At 43.9% G+C, this 15,136-nt stretch overlaps 1 pseudogene; it reads left to right on the top strand.

Annotated features, from left to right (window-relative positions):
- The first annotated feature begins 2,701 nt into the window (after window positions 1-2,701).
- LOC123739208 (kelch domain-containing protein 10-like) lies at window positions 2,702-14,726 on the top strand (annotated as a pseudogene).
- The last annotated feature ends 410 nt before the right edge of the window (window positions 14,727-15,136 follow it).

The following is a 15,136-nucleotide window of genomic DNA, read 5'->3' as shown; positions in this document are numbered from 1 at the left end:
GGTCCTCTCCCTTTGTCTTGATCATGTTGAGGGAGAGGTTGTTATCCTGGCACCACTCGGCCAGGTCTCTGACCTCCTCCCTAAAGACTGTCTCATCGTTGTCAGTGATCAGGCCTACCACTGTTGTGTCGTCTGCAAACTTAATGATGGTGTTGGAGTCGTGCCTGGCCATGCAGTCATGGGTGAACAGGGAGTACAGGAGGGGACTGAGCACGCACCCCTGAGGGGCCACGTGTTGAGGATCAGCGTGGCAGATGTGTTGTTACCTACCCTTTGAATTGAACTCCAGCTCTTTCTTGAAGTCAAGGTCACTTACACAGTGACCATCAACAGCCTGGATGAGAGCAATGGTTCCATAGTGAAGTCTTTCCTTCTATGTCTGCCTGGACCAAAATTGTGAACCGGGATATCTCTGGCATCATCCATCCATAGATTTGTGGAGAAACTTTAGCAGAGAATGAACCCATCAATTTCCCTTGCACTAAAGAATTTGAGATCACAGTTTTTTTAACCCTTATTTTCACAGTTAAGCTGACTAAAAACACATTCTCATCTACAGCAACAACCTGGGGAATAGTTACAGGGGAGAGGAAGGGGGATGAATGAGCCAATTGGAAGCAGTTCAGTTCTGTGCAGAAAAACAAACTATTTTGGCAAGAGCTGGAGTTCAATTCAAAGTTTGTCTGGTACCATCTGATGGCCATAAGCAGGTTATCTACAACAGTGGCCTCATCAGGGTCCATCTTCCACCTCACTGTCCGAAGACACACACTTTCAGCTGACATCATGACAGAGAGAAAGGAGACAGAGAAAATAAGACATAACACCAGCCCCAAGGACCATTGGGGTATGTTGTAGAATGCTGGCTGGTGAGTTATATGTACAATATGAGTATTGTCTTCTCTGTTTGCAGTCTGTTGTAGCAAGTGGTTGATTTAGGTATAGGCGACATGGGCAGCCGCCCAAGTCGGCATCTTGTTGGGGGCGGCACGGGGTGGCTGCAAAAATTTGGAGTGGTGATATTTACGCAATCGGTTTTCTATCGCTCATTTGCACGTTACGTCAATGATATCATGTCACCGTGTGGGACTGTGGGTCAATTAACCTTGTCGGAGTGGGCGCCCTGATTCAAGTTTGTGAGCTAGGCAGGCTACTGCCTGGGAAGGTCTCCCACTCAGAAGTACGAGATCGGGAGGGGCGGGGTAGGTTGACCTCAGGTCTCCCACTGGAAGCCCAAGGTGGGGGAGCAGTGGAATCTATTAAATAGTGCACCTCTAACTTTGTACAGTACTAATTAAATTAGTAAAATCAGTCACACTACGAAATGTTACCAAATAAACCACAATTAATTCATAATTCTGTGAATATATAGTTTCACAGACATATTGTTGAAGGGGGGTTCTCCTCAGGGAGCCATATAATCTAGAACCACAACTGGTTGTGGCTGTAACTCTGGCAATAAGCACAGCCATCCAGGACAGGGGAGGGTAAGGAAGTCATTGCCATCCAATCAGTTCAGTTACCTGAGAAAGTGAACTGGACAGATGCATTTTGTCTTCATATAATTTCATTTTGTGAATTTAAATTATCAACAGGCCAATGTTTAAAACGTAAATGCTTCTTTCAATAAATAAAATGTATTTCCCTCTTGGTTATTTTCAGCTCAATGTTGTCCGGAAATCCAAGAGGGAAGTCCAACACTTCTTCTAGGATTTTATGACTACTGTCAGTGATGTGCTTTTGCTTTATGAATTGATGGTGTCAATAAAGTGTTTTCGATCCTGATGAATATTTTCAACCTCCTCAACAATTTCATGTGGCCTAGGTATGAATAAATACATGTTCATTTGACTTTAAGCCTTTTCTATTAACCAAGTCACAGTGACACAGTATTAGTAATTGGTAATTCATGCTTAATTTTTTATTTTATTTATTTCACCTTTATTTAACCAGGTAGGCAAGTTGAGAACAAGTTCTCATTTACAACTGCGACCTGGCCAAGATAAAGCAAAGCAGTTCGACACATATAACAACACAGAGTTACACATGGAGTAAAACAAACATACAGTCAATAATACAGTAGAAAAATAAGTCTATATACAATGTGAGCAAATGAGGTGAGATAAGGGAGGTAAAGGCAATAAATAGGCCATGGTGGCGAAGTAAGTACAATATAGCAATTAAAACACTGGAATGGTAGATTTGATAGTAGATGAGTGTGCAAAGTAGAAATACTGGGGTGCAAAGGAGCAAAATAAATAAATAAATACAGTAGGGGAAGAGGTAGTTGTTTGGGCTATTTATAGATGGGCTATGTACAGGTGCAGTGATCTGTGCGCTGCTCTGACAGCTGGTGCTTAAAGTTAGTGAGGGAGATATGAGTCTCCAGCTTCAGTGATGTTTGCAGTTCGTTCCAGTCATTGGCAGCAGAGAACTGGAAGGAGAGAGCGGCCGAAGGAGAAATTGGCTTTGGGGGTGACAAGTGAAATATACCTGCTGGAACGCAACATATGCCAAACTTTTTGCATTAAATCCAAGTAATTTATGTACAATTAGAAAAATAGGACGATCTATGAATTATGCACCCTGGTTTCAAAATACATTATTTTCCACATAGTATGTACCTCGCCCCGCCCATAATTTGGTCGTCACTAGTTATCACAGCCACAAAGTCCTAAACCCCGCCCATTACTTAAATGTATCTTCTCAAAATATGATTTTAACCCTAACTCTAACCTTAACCACACTGCCAACCTTATGTCTAACCTTAGCCTTAAATTAAGACCAAAAAGCAAATGTTTGTTTTCATTAATATTTACGATGGCTGTGGTAACTAGTGGAAACCCAATAACTTTCCTGCGCGACACACATCAATAACAGGCTCTCTGATTGGTCAGGGACACATGAACGATGCATTTGTAAATGGCTTTCCTTGGGAATAATGTAATGTTTTATTTCTTGTAATGTATTATCAGCACCTTAAAGCATTTTGTCGCAATTTTGAGTAACATTTTGTTGATCGTCTTGGATCTGGAAAACGATGTCGGCCGCAGAAGGCGATCGCAGTTCGGAACAACTGAATAAATTCGAGAAACTGACAGTGAGGCCTCCAGTCAGAGTAGCAGGTCAGTCAAAAACAACATACTACTGTAGCATATCCAGCTAGCTAACGTAAGCCATATTACTAGAGACCTGTCCGCTGGTAACGTTACTGTTATGAAACCAATTCAATGAATATTATTGACAAAGTCCGCTAATCTTGATTGCAGAGGTTAACTGGGTTTTTGTGCTATTGACATTGAAAGGCAAGATGTTTAATCAAATGTAACAATAACGGCGACCTAGGTAGCTAACTAGTTAGCCTCTGTCTGAACCACTAACTAGCTAACGTTACCTAGGTAGGTAATTAGCTATCTATGTTTATTTTGGTTTGCTCAGAGAGCAATAAACCATGGAAACACCGTTTAAGAATAAAACATGAAAGTAAACAATCTCATATTAGCCTAATCAATTAACGTTATTAGCTGGATTGCAAATGTTTTAGCTGACTAACGTTAATTCTAGCTAACGTTATTTCACAGATGTCAGTTATTTGCGCTTCATGTTGTTGGCTGAACCAGAATCAGTCTTTACAGTAGACGTTCATTAATAAGGTCAGATTCTGGTTCAGTTGTTGGCTATACAAATGTTTGATGCATAACCTTCGCTAGACTGACATCATTCTGATTATGGAAAGATGGTTGGTGGTCGACTCATCTGCAGAAATGCTCAACTCCAGGGAATCCTCCATCCTTGCAAAAAAATCTGCTTAGTAGAACCTGATTCATACATTTAACTTAAGCTATTGACCACGGTATTGATTGATTTACAGTATGAAAATGACCTCGACACTGACTCCAAACCAACAAGATGAGAAATGGATCATATTTCATTATACACATCATCACATTATTTTGGTCGTCAGGCATTAGGCCTTGTATTGTTAGCAATACACAGGAATATCATCTAATGCTGTTTAATAATCACATATATACTGATGCCAGATGGATTTGTGTTTGTTACATCAAGGACTGCATCCGAGCCCCAGGTACTGTGGTCCATAGTCCCAACAGTTGTTAGCCAGCTGGCAGCAGCCCTTGTTCATAGTAACATAGAGCTCACCACCTTGTAGTCCTAAATACCAGAAATCAGTTACATCTGGTTCGTTCAGCAATTCCTATGGTGGGAAAGAATGAGGTTTTGGAATAAACACTGAAAATAGTTAACACAGGCTTAGGATATCTTATGTTCTTTTTTCTTCTATGAGATATCAGTCAATTAACAGGACCTTTATGAAGACTATGTGCTTGTTTTGATGAAATAAATGCTTAAAGTGACATTAGCTAATGAAAATGATCACATAACGTATAAGATCTCCTAAGCCTATGTTTGCCACAGACCTTATTTTCTGTGTTTATCAATATAAATTCCCCATAGGCTTTGGCCAATGAGCCATGGCGGAGTTAGTGCCTACAAAAAAAGACGCCATTACTATTGCTCTCTGTAGGTATAGTTGTGTGTGGCCTACTATTTAGCTGCTGTGCAATATCTAGGCAATGCCTTGCTTCTTCTAAAATTATGTTGAGTGTGTGCATGAAGGACATGTGCTAATGAGAATGCATGCTGCAGAAAGAGGATAGGCTACATGCTGTAGAAAGAGGATATGCTACATGCTGTGGAAAGAGGATAGGCTACATGCTGTGGAAAGAGGATAGGCTACATGCTGTGGAAAGAGGATAGGCTACATGCTGTGGAAAGAGGATAGGCTACATGCTGTGGAAAGAGGATAGGCTACATGCTGTGGAAAGAGGATAGGCTACATGCTGTGGAAAGAGGATAGGCTACATGCTGTGGAAAGAGGCTAGGCTACATGCATGCCATTGTACATACACTCTTCTCTGTAACTCATGATCACTGAGCAGATGTAATCCTAGGCTCGTTTTCAGCGGCTGGTGAAATGTGCTACTGTACAGAAACACTTATAAATCGTATGTCCAGATAAGCTTATGTATGTTTCTTTCAATGCGTGGACACTGAGTGACATTGAAAAAGCCTCCTAGCAACATAGAGAGGGACATGATTGCCTGGGCAATATAAAGCCAGGCTGTCAGACCAGCTCAAAAAGTTGAATGCATCAGGATGTTTAGGTCATGTGAGAACAGAATGCATGGGGATGTTTAGGTCATGTGAGAACAGAATGCATGGGGATGTTTAGGGCCTGGGAGAACAGAATGCATGGGGATGTTTAGGGCCTGGGAGAACAGAATGCATGGGGATGTTTAGGGCCTGGGAGAACAGAATGCATGGGGATGTTTAGGGCCTGGGAGAACAGAATGCATGAGGATGTTTAGGGCCTGGGAGAACAGAATGCATGGGGATGTTTAGGGCCTGGGAGAACAGAATGCATGGGGATGTTTAGGGCCTGGGAGAACAGAATGCATGGGGATGTTTAGGGCCTGGGAGAACAGAATGCATGGGGATGTTTAGGGCCTGGGAGAACAGAATGCATGGGGATGTTTAGGGCCTGGGAGAACAGAATGCATGGGGATGTTTAGGGCCTGGGAGAACAGAATGCATGGGGATGTTTAGGGCCTGGGAGAACAGAATGCATGGGGATGTTTAGGGCCTGGGAGAACAGAATGCATGAGGATGTTTAGGGCCTGGGAGAACAGAATGCATGGGGATGTTTAGGGCCTGGGAGAACAGAATGCATGGGGATGTTTAGGGCCTGGGAGAACAGAATGCATGGGGATGTTTAGGGCCTGGGAGAACAGAATGCATGGGGATGTTTAGGGCCTGGGAGAACAGAATGCATGGGGATGTTTAGGGCCTGGGAGAACAGAATGCATGGGGATGTTTAGGGCCTGGGAGAACAACAGTGTGACAGGAACTGGGCTAATGGACAGTGACAGTGGGATATGGGAGCTTTGCACTGTCTGTTTGCTGATGGACAAAAAACACATGCTTGGTCCGTTATACTGCATTATACAACGGCATCACCATCCCCACTCGGTTCGTGCTATGTGAAAGTGGCATTGAAGGGTGGAATTTTCTCACACCTAGAATAGATGTGTTGGTTTAAATGCGGAAGACACATTTCGGTTGAATGCATTCAGTTGTGTAACTGTCTAGGTATCCCCTTTCCCTTGACCTAAGGTAGCCTAGGTCCTGTACTTCATTAAAGTATAGCATTTTTGGCTTCTAGTGGAGTGGATTTGATTATACCTGCCCTACATTGAGACTGAAGATGAAGAATGACCTGTGCTCAACCCATTTCTTATCTCGTATTTTAGCTTGTTGAGTGTCGTTTTGGCGTGGTAAAGCTTTATCTCAGTCTCAAGCCTGGCGCTGAGAGTATCAGTGTTTCACATATGGTGTGAATGGACGGGTACCTGACAAAATAATAAACCAAACACTTGAGTCAATGAGGGATATAAAGTATATTGAAAGCAGGTGATTCCACACAGGTGGGGTTCCAGAGTTAATTAAGGAATTAACATCCCATCATGCATAGGGTCATGTATAGAAATTCCCATTATTTTGGCTACCATGCGTGGCTAGAAGAAGAGATCTCAGTAACTTTGAAGGAGGGGTCTCAAAGGAGCATAGGGGGGTTTAAAGGGTGGTGTGTGTGTCTGTCAGACCTCAACCCAATTGAACACTTATGGGAGATTCTGGAGCGGTGCTTAAGATGGCATTTTCCACCACCATCAACAAAACACAAAATTAGGGAATTTCTTGTGGAAGAATGGTGTCGCATCCCTCCAATAGAGTTCCAGACACTTGTAGGATCTATGCTAAAGCTCATTGAAGCTGTTGTGGTGGCCCAACACCCTGTTATAAACAAACCAGTAACATTCTAGGTCTCTGGAATGAGCGTTTCTTTCTCTTGTACACAGTATGCTGCAGAAACTGGTTATTCTGTTTAGCACGGACTCTCGCTATGCTGTTGGACATGGGAAACATGTTTTGGATAGCTTGCCCTCTGTAGTTCACACTGCAACCCACGGTTTCTGAAAAATGACTACCCTGTAAACAATGTCCTGGGTTCTGTAAGCCTATCATAGGATCTGCATCTAATCACAACATCATCATGGTGCTAATGTTAGAAGAGGCCATTTTGACCCCCCTTCTCGCTCTGCTGCTGATGTTTAAGAAACCAGTGGTTGATGTGTGTTACTGACCGCCTGACGACTCTGATTGTGGTGACAGGCCCTAAGAAAATGAGTAGGGCCTCTAGGTTGGGTGTGAGTGTGTCTGGGCGAGTTTGTTTTGCATGGCACGGTGCCCCGGATGGGCAGACCAGACCATTGGTCCTTCCATTTTAGACCATTTCATTGATCATTAAGTGAACTCTCCACCCACCGGGTCACCGGGCCATGAAAAACAAACTCGCCTTATGTTAGTGTCTTTTTGTCACCTTGCAGCACCCACCCATTTTGTTGATTCTCTCTGACTGTCAGCTCAGTCTGTAGAACATGGCGCTTGCAACGCCAGGGTTGTGGGTTCGATTCCCACAGGGGACCAGTACTTACAAATATAGGAAAATGAATCCACTCACTACTGTAAATGTCTCTGGATAAGAGCGTCTGGTAAATTATTAGAATGTAAGAATCTACGTGCCAGCTGCCAGTCTAATAGCTGACTACTCATCCTAATCCTTATGTGGCTGGCTACTTAATTGATGCATCCAAATGAGAATGTAACTTTTTTTCATTATGTTGGCTACTTTAGATTTTTGGGAACACACTGTGTTGCAGGTTATGGACCAAATGCCCAGCCTAGGAATTAGGCTATTGGTGGTGAGCTCTGTGTTTTTACTGCAGAGAGGAAAGTCATGCAGCTGAAAGGTGAAGGTGGCAGGGCTCTTGTGATCTCTCTTGGTGGACAGTCACTGTGGAAAAGAGCGTCCCATCGGTGGGACCTTTTGAAAGTTGTGTTCTTAAGTCTGAACCGTTTTGTTTTCAGTTAATCTACACACACACACTTTGTTTTTCTATCCCTGTCGGGACCAAACATTTATTCCCATCAAAAATACTATTTTCCTAACCCTAATTCTAACCCTTAAGCTAAGCCTAAAATAGCCTTTGCCTTATTGGGGACCTGGGAAATGTCCCCACAAGGGAACATTTTCCTTGTTTTTCTATCGTTGTGGGGACTTGCGCTACCACGAGGATAGTAATAGACCTACTCCATTATATCTCAGTCTGCTTTGCTGTGTGTACCACCCTCACCCTGTGATTTAAAACAGTACCATGATGCCAGCAAGACGCACCAACTTGCTTTATTAGTTTGACCAGGTATATGATACTGTAGTTGCTGTGCTTCTTCATCACAAATGTTCCACACAACTTCACCAGCTTAGTGCTTACACAATAGAAACCTCCGGAATCCCAGATTGCAGCATGGAAGGACCTTGCTCAGACAGCATAGGCTAGTCCTCAACTTGTGGGTTTTCAAAATTCCAGAATTCCTGGTTTGAGAACTCCAGATATCCTGCTTCTTCCATTCTGATTCCGGTAGTCTTCCAACTAATATTTTTTGGTAAGTTTACCGGAATCTTGCAGCTCTATCAACTAGTCAACCGGTCCTGTTTACATCTTCTAGTTAGAGTTTATTTTTTTTGATCCACTTTTATTATCATGGCAGCATGATGTGGACCCATGAAGATGTTAACCCAGGACTGATGAAGGATGGCCAACTAGGTTATGTGTGATTCCTGTAGTTGTAGCCCGCTGTAGCTTAACATCTCTCTCCGCCTTGTCCCTTACTGTCATCCTCCTCCTAATACCTCTACCACTCTGTACCACCCCACAGGTCTCCATATGCCCCCAGCTCGGAGCGGGCATCGCTGCGTGGCAGACAACACCAACCTGTACGTGTTCGGGGGTACAACCCGGACTATGATGAGTCGGGCGGCCAGGAGAACGAGGACTACCCGCTGTTCAGGGGAGCCGTGGAGGTACCACTTTTCCACGGGCACCTGGCAGCAGATCCGCACAGAGGGCTACATGCCCACCGAGCTGGCCTCATGTCGGGTATGGGAACCAGTAGGATTGTTTTTCTCAGGTATGGAATTTAAAGAGACACTACAGTGAAAATGATCTTTTAGCCTATGGTGTCCCTTGATGTATTATCTTCAGGTACCGAAGGGTATTATGTTCATGGGTACTGAAGGGGTTTACGTTCATGGGTACTGAAGGGGTTTATGTTTAGGGGTACTGAAGGGGTTTACGTTCATGGGTACTGAAGGGGTTTACGTTCATGGGTACTGAAGGGGTGTTACGCTCATGGGTACTGAAGGGCCTTTGCGTTTAGGGGTACTGAAGGGGTTTACGCTCATGGGTACTGAAGGGGTTTATGCGCTCACGGGTACCGAAGGGGTTTACGCTCATGGGTACTGAAGGGGTTTATGTTTAGGGGTACTGAAGGGGTTTATGTTCAGGGGTACGAAGGGTTTATGTTCAGGGGGTACCGAAGGGGTTTACGCTCATGGGTACTGAAGGGGTTTATGTTTAGGGGTACTGAAGGGGTTTATGTTTAGGTACTGAAGGGGTTTACATTCACGGGTACTGAAGGGGTTTATGTTTAGGGTACTGAAGGGCTTTATGTTCATGGGTACTGAAGGGGTTTATGTTCATGGGTACTGAAGGGGTTTATGTTTAGGGCTACTGGAGGGGTTTATATTTAGGGTACTGAAGGGGTTTATGTTTACGGGTACTGAAGGGGTTTATGTTCAGGGGCACTGAAGGGAGTTTATGTTCATGGGTACTGAAGGGGTTTATGTTTATGGGTACTGAAGGGGTTTATGTTAGGGGTACTGAAGGGTTTATGTTCAGGGGTACTGAAGGGGTTTATGTTTAGGGGTACCGAAGGGCTTAAAGTTTAGGGGTACTGGAAGGGGTTTATGTTTAGGGGTACTGAAGGGGCTTATGTTTAGGCTACTGAAGGGGTTTATGCTTAGGGGTACTGGGAAGGGCTTTATGTTTAGGGGTACCGAAGGGGTTTATGTTTAGGGGTAATTGAAGGGGCTTATGTTTTAGAGGGTACTGGAAGGGCTTTAGTGTTTAGGGTACTGAAGGGCTTTATGTTTAGGGTACGGGTTTTGTGTTTAGGGTACTGGAAGGGGTTTGCGTTTAGTGTGCAACTGAAGGGCTTTATGTTCAGGGGTACTGAAGGGGCTTGATGCTCATGGGTACTGAAGGGGTTTACGCTTAGGGGTACTGAAGGGCCTTACCGTCTAGGGGTACCGAAGGGGTTTATGTTTAGGGGTACTGGGGGGGTTTATGTTCATGGGTACTGAAGGGGTTTATGTTTAGGGGTGCTGAAGGGGTTTAGTGTTTAGGGGTACTGAAGGGGTTTATGTTTAGGGGTACTGAAGGGGTTTGCGTTTAGGGGTACTGAAGGGGCTTAGTGTTTAGGGGTACCGAAGGGGTTTATGTTTAGGGTACCGGAAGGGGCTTTATGTTCTAGGGGTACTGAAGGGTCTTATGTTTAGGTACTGAAGGGCCTATGTGCTTAGGGGTACTGAAGGCTTTATGTTTAGGGCCAACCGAAGGGTTTATGTTTAGTACACGAAGGGGTTTATGTTTAGGGGTACTGAAGGGGTTTACTGCTCATGGGTACTGAAGGGGTTTATGTTTAAGGGTACTGAAGGGGTTTACGCTCAGGAGTCCCCTGTAATTAGTTGGTGTTGTAGTGGCTTTTCTGGCATGTACCAAAACTTTTTATTTATTTTTTAAATTTGCCCCACCAAGATTTACATGCTAAAATCGCCACCGATCTTCAGTATAAATGTAGCTCATTGAGCAGACGAAGCCAACAAGATTTGACAGTCAATTGAAGGGCTAACTGAAATACCAGGGCCCATCTACCGTAGCACTACCCTGACATTTATGAATGGAAAACTCCAGGAAGGCAGTAGTTACTTATTTACTTTTTTCATTTCAATGCACAAACCATCAAAATAACTTAATACAGTATGGTCACTTCTTATCAAGAGGGTAAAATAAAATATCCTAGAATTCCTCCACATCTAAAATGTTTAATTAAATCAAGCCAATCGTGATTGTATGAAAGAATGCTTGAATGAACAAGCACTGCCATTTTGATGCTGGTGGGGGTCAAACTGATTTGTGGTACCCAGTCACTTGTGACGAGTTTTGGTTAGTAAAATAAGATTTAGCTAACTCATTGATGTATTAAATCACTTAAAGAGCATTTCTACACCCCAGCTTAACATCAAATGGACTGCTTGATAAACAATTAACTGTGGATGATTTTTCGGGTTTTACCTCGCCATACCATGATATTATGACCTCAGAAGACAATGGATTATCAAGTTTAGTGATTTGGTGAAAGCTTCCACATGGACAATCCCACCTGCTGTCAGACTGCTGGGCATGTGTGTGCAGTAGGCATGACAATGGGAGGACTTCAAATCAAATTTTATTGGTTGAAAACACATATTTAGCTAATGTGTTATTTTGGGTGTAGCAAAATGCTTGTAAAATAAGTCCAGTAAGAAACAATTTTGCTTCTGCTGCAAAATGTCTTAAGGTTTTGCTACTGTGTGCCCTAATGAACACCACCCAGCTAAAACCCTCAGTATTGTGTCCCTCAGCTGTTTTACATGGAAACAATCTGCTTGGTGTTCGGTGGCACCGGGGATTCCCTTGGGGGAAACAACGGAAATGACGCCCACGCCTGCAACGTGCAAGCGGTGGTCGCTGTGCTCAACTGCCGAGGGAAGAAGCCCAAATCAATCTACGGACAGGTAGGCCAATGAATCTGGCATTACTGGCTCATCTCTGATTATTTTCTCTACTGGTTCTTTCTGCCACTGCCCTCCTTGGCTTGCTCTGGACTCTTCTGAGGTTTAGACCTACACTCCGCTTCCTGTTAAAGGTCACCTCCGCCACTTTTCAACCTCATTCATTATCTCCAGTACCATAACAAAGTATATACAGAAAGCCCTCGAAAGTATTCAGACACTGACTTTTCCACATTTTGTTACGTTATGTTTTTTATTCTAAAATTGATTAAAATATATTTTACCTCAATCTACACACACACATAATACAAAGCAGAAACGCTTTTTAAAATGTTTTCCACAACAAAAAAATATCACATTTACGTAAGTATTCAGACCCTTTACTCAGTACTTTGTTGAAGCAATCTCCTGTGCAATTAGCCTCAGGTCTTCAAGCAAGACCATGCTTGGCAAACCTGTATTTGGGGAGTCTCCCATTCCTTTCTCTGTAGATCCTCTCAAACCTCGGTCAGGTTAGATGGGGAGTGTCGCCGCACAGCTATTTTCAGGTCTCCAGAGATGTTCGTCGATCGTCTCAAGTCCCAGGCTCTGGCTGGGCCACCAAGGACATTCAGAGACTGTCCTGAACCACTCCTGCATTGTCTTGGCTGTGTGCTTAGGGTTGCTAACCTGTTGGAAGGTGAACTGCATTCAGTCTGAGGTCCTGAGCGCCTGGAGCAGGTTTTCATCAAGGATCTCTGTACTTTGGTCTGCTCATCTTTGCCTCCATCCTGACTAGTCCCTGCCGCTGAAAACATCTTCACAGCATGATTCTGCCACCACCATGCTTCACCGAAGGAATGGTGCCAGGTTTCCCAAGTACTGGCATTCAGGTAAAACAGTTCAATCTTGGTTTCATCAGACCAGGGAATCTTGTTTCTCAGGGTCTGAGAGTCTTGGGTGCCTTTTGACAAACCTGTTAGCTGTCATGTGCCTTTTAATTGAGGATGGCTTCCGCCTGGCCACTTTACCATAAAGGCCTAATTGGTGGAGGCTTAGAGATGGTGTCATCTTCTGGTTTCTCTCTCCACAGAGTGGAACTCTGAGCTCTGTTTCAGAGCACCATCAGGTTCTTCGTCACCTCCTGACCAAGACCCTTCTCCCCCAATTGCTCAGCTTCTGGCCGGGCGTCCAGCCTCTAGGAAGAGTCTTGGTGGTTCTAAACTTCCTCCATTTAAGAATGTTGAGGCCACTGTGTTCTCGTGACCTTGAATGTTGAGAAATGTTTTGGTACCCTTTCCCAGATCTTATGCCTTTAACACAATCCTGTTTCGGAGCGCTTTCTACATGCATTTGTAAATTTTGAATAAAATCTGATTGACTTAACTAGAATTCATGGTAGACAAATGTCCAAAGGGATAGGTAGAGGCATTAAATGATTCCAGGGGAGCATATTATATAGTAAAGTAGATATAGGCAATCCTTGCAAATACAAATCTTTATTGTTGTTGATTTACTGAAGTTTGATTTGCAAGCCATTTTGTTTCTCTCTCCCCAAGGCTGATGGCCAACTTACACAGCTTCCCTGTATGTGTTTGGGGAACGTGATGGCTACATCTACAGCACAGACCTGCACAGACTGGACCTGGAACACCAGAGAGTGGATTCACTCTCAAACCTAACAACCCACCAGACGGCACTGCCTGAGGAACGGTGAGCATCACGCCTAATCGGTCCCACCGATCATGTCATTGTCCCTCCCTGTTTCAGTCCCATTTCTTCTGTTTGGTGTCTAGTGAATACACCCCAGTCACTGGGTAGCAAGAGTGATGACCTGACTTATCTAATTCAGCTCCTAGAGGAGCAGAGGGCCTCTTTAAGAAGTAATGAGTCATGTCTGTTTGTGTCACAGGTACAGACATGAAACAGCACACCCATCATTGGGAGAGCATCCTGGGAGGAGGGACCTCCTGGACCTCTATCCTCTGGACAAGGTAGTACACCAACTCGTCAACATAAACCTGTAGAAGTTTGTGGCCCTGTTCCAATCGCCACCTATCCATCCAATTCAGATCTGTGATAATCTCAAGGAAGGTCAGAAGAATGACTTAAACCTGTGATGGTAGTGAGTCTGACTAGGCAAACAGACAGCTAATCTGGGTAATTTGGTCACTTGGTGGTTTTCAGGCTATTTAAGTGCTGTAAAGCCATAAAAGATCGGCATGCCAACTCAATACTGAGTGTGGCTGCTATGAGGCGGGGTTATGAGGCCGGGTTATGTTTGTGTGTGTTTGAGGTGAACTTACTTTTTTCCCTACCAGATACATGCATAAACCTGGAGACAAATTCCTGGGAGGAGATCTCAACCAAGCCTCATGATAAAATAGGTTTGTGTATGATGTTTTAATAGAAACCTAATGCGCTGTCTATGGGTCTTTTTATTCACACATTACATCCAATTGCTTTGGGTTTTGATGAGGGCACCCTGCTCCCAGGAGATGCCAAGAAGGTGTGCAGATACGAACGGTGAGATTCTTATCATTTATTCATTCTATAGCAGAAGTATTACACGTTTGTACAGGAGGTGTAGTGGTATCATTGCCCACTCCAGACCACTTATCCTCTAACGGTGGTGGCTTTATCACAGCCACTTTACAAGTCTTCATTAGTCTGCTTCGTCCGTCTCCGTGAGATCTCATTCAACGGTCCCAAAGAGTGCTTGACGCTTTGTTGTTGTCATCCCATCAATATATTGTAACCGGTCCTGCCCAACCCATGATGTTGTGTGTGTCAGATGTGTTTCTATGTGAAGGTTACAACGGTGAAGTCATAGTGGCTGATCTGTGGAAGATCAACCTGCAGGACGCTCCAGTGACCAAGCTCCCAGCGGTGATGCCTGAGCCAGCCTATTTCCACTGTGCTGCCGCGGACCCCGGTCAGTAGGGCACTACACTAGAGGAAACCTCAGCTGTTTATTATGTAGTAGCGGATGAACTGTTAGTGTCCTATTCGCGTTTATCCGTGATTTCCGCTGGTTTCAAGATTCAGCATAGTAGACTTAAAAGGAAACGCCACTCAAACGAATTAATGTTGATAGTCCCAATGTTTTGCATGTTAGCAGTCAAACTTCAAAGATATTGGATCAAGAAGCATAGTGCTCATGATGATGTTCCTTTAAGGTGCTGTTACGAATCCCCAGTTCTTGCAGTCTAGGGGAGATGAACTGAGACCCGTAACATAACTCATGCAAATTATAATAGTGAAAAGTAACAGTGAGAACAAAAACCATAGACAACTGACATCTACCACAAACACTAAAGGTTTATTGTTTAAACACACGTAAGG

This window comes from Salmo salar, unplaced genomic scaffold, assembly GCF_905237065.1.
Source record: "Salmo salar unplaced genomic scaffold, Ssal_v3.1, whole genome shotgun sequence".
NCBI lineage: Eukaryota > Metazoa > Chordata > Actinopteri > Salmoniformes > Salmonidae > Salmo > Salmo salar.
Note: the sequence above shows the minus strand (reverse complement) of the source record. Positions and strands in the feature narration are given on the sequence as shown.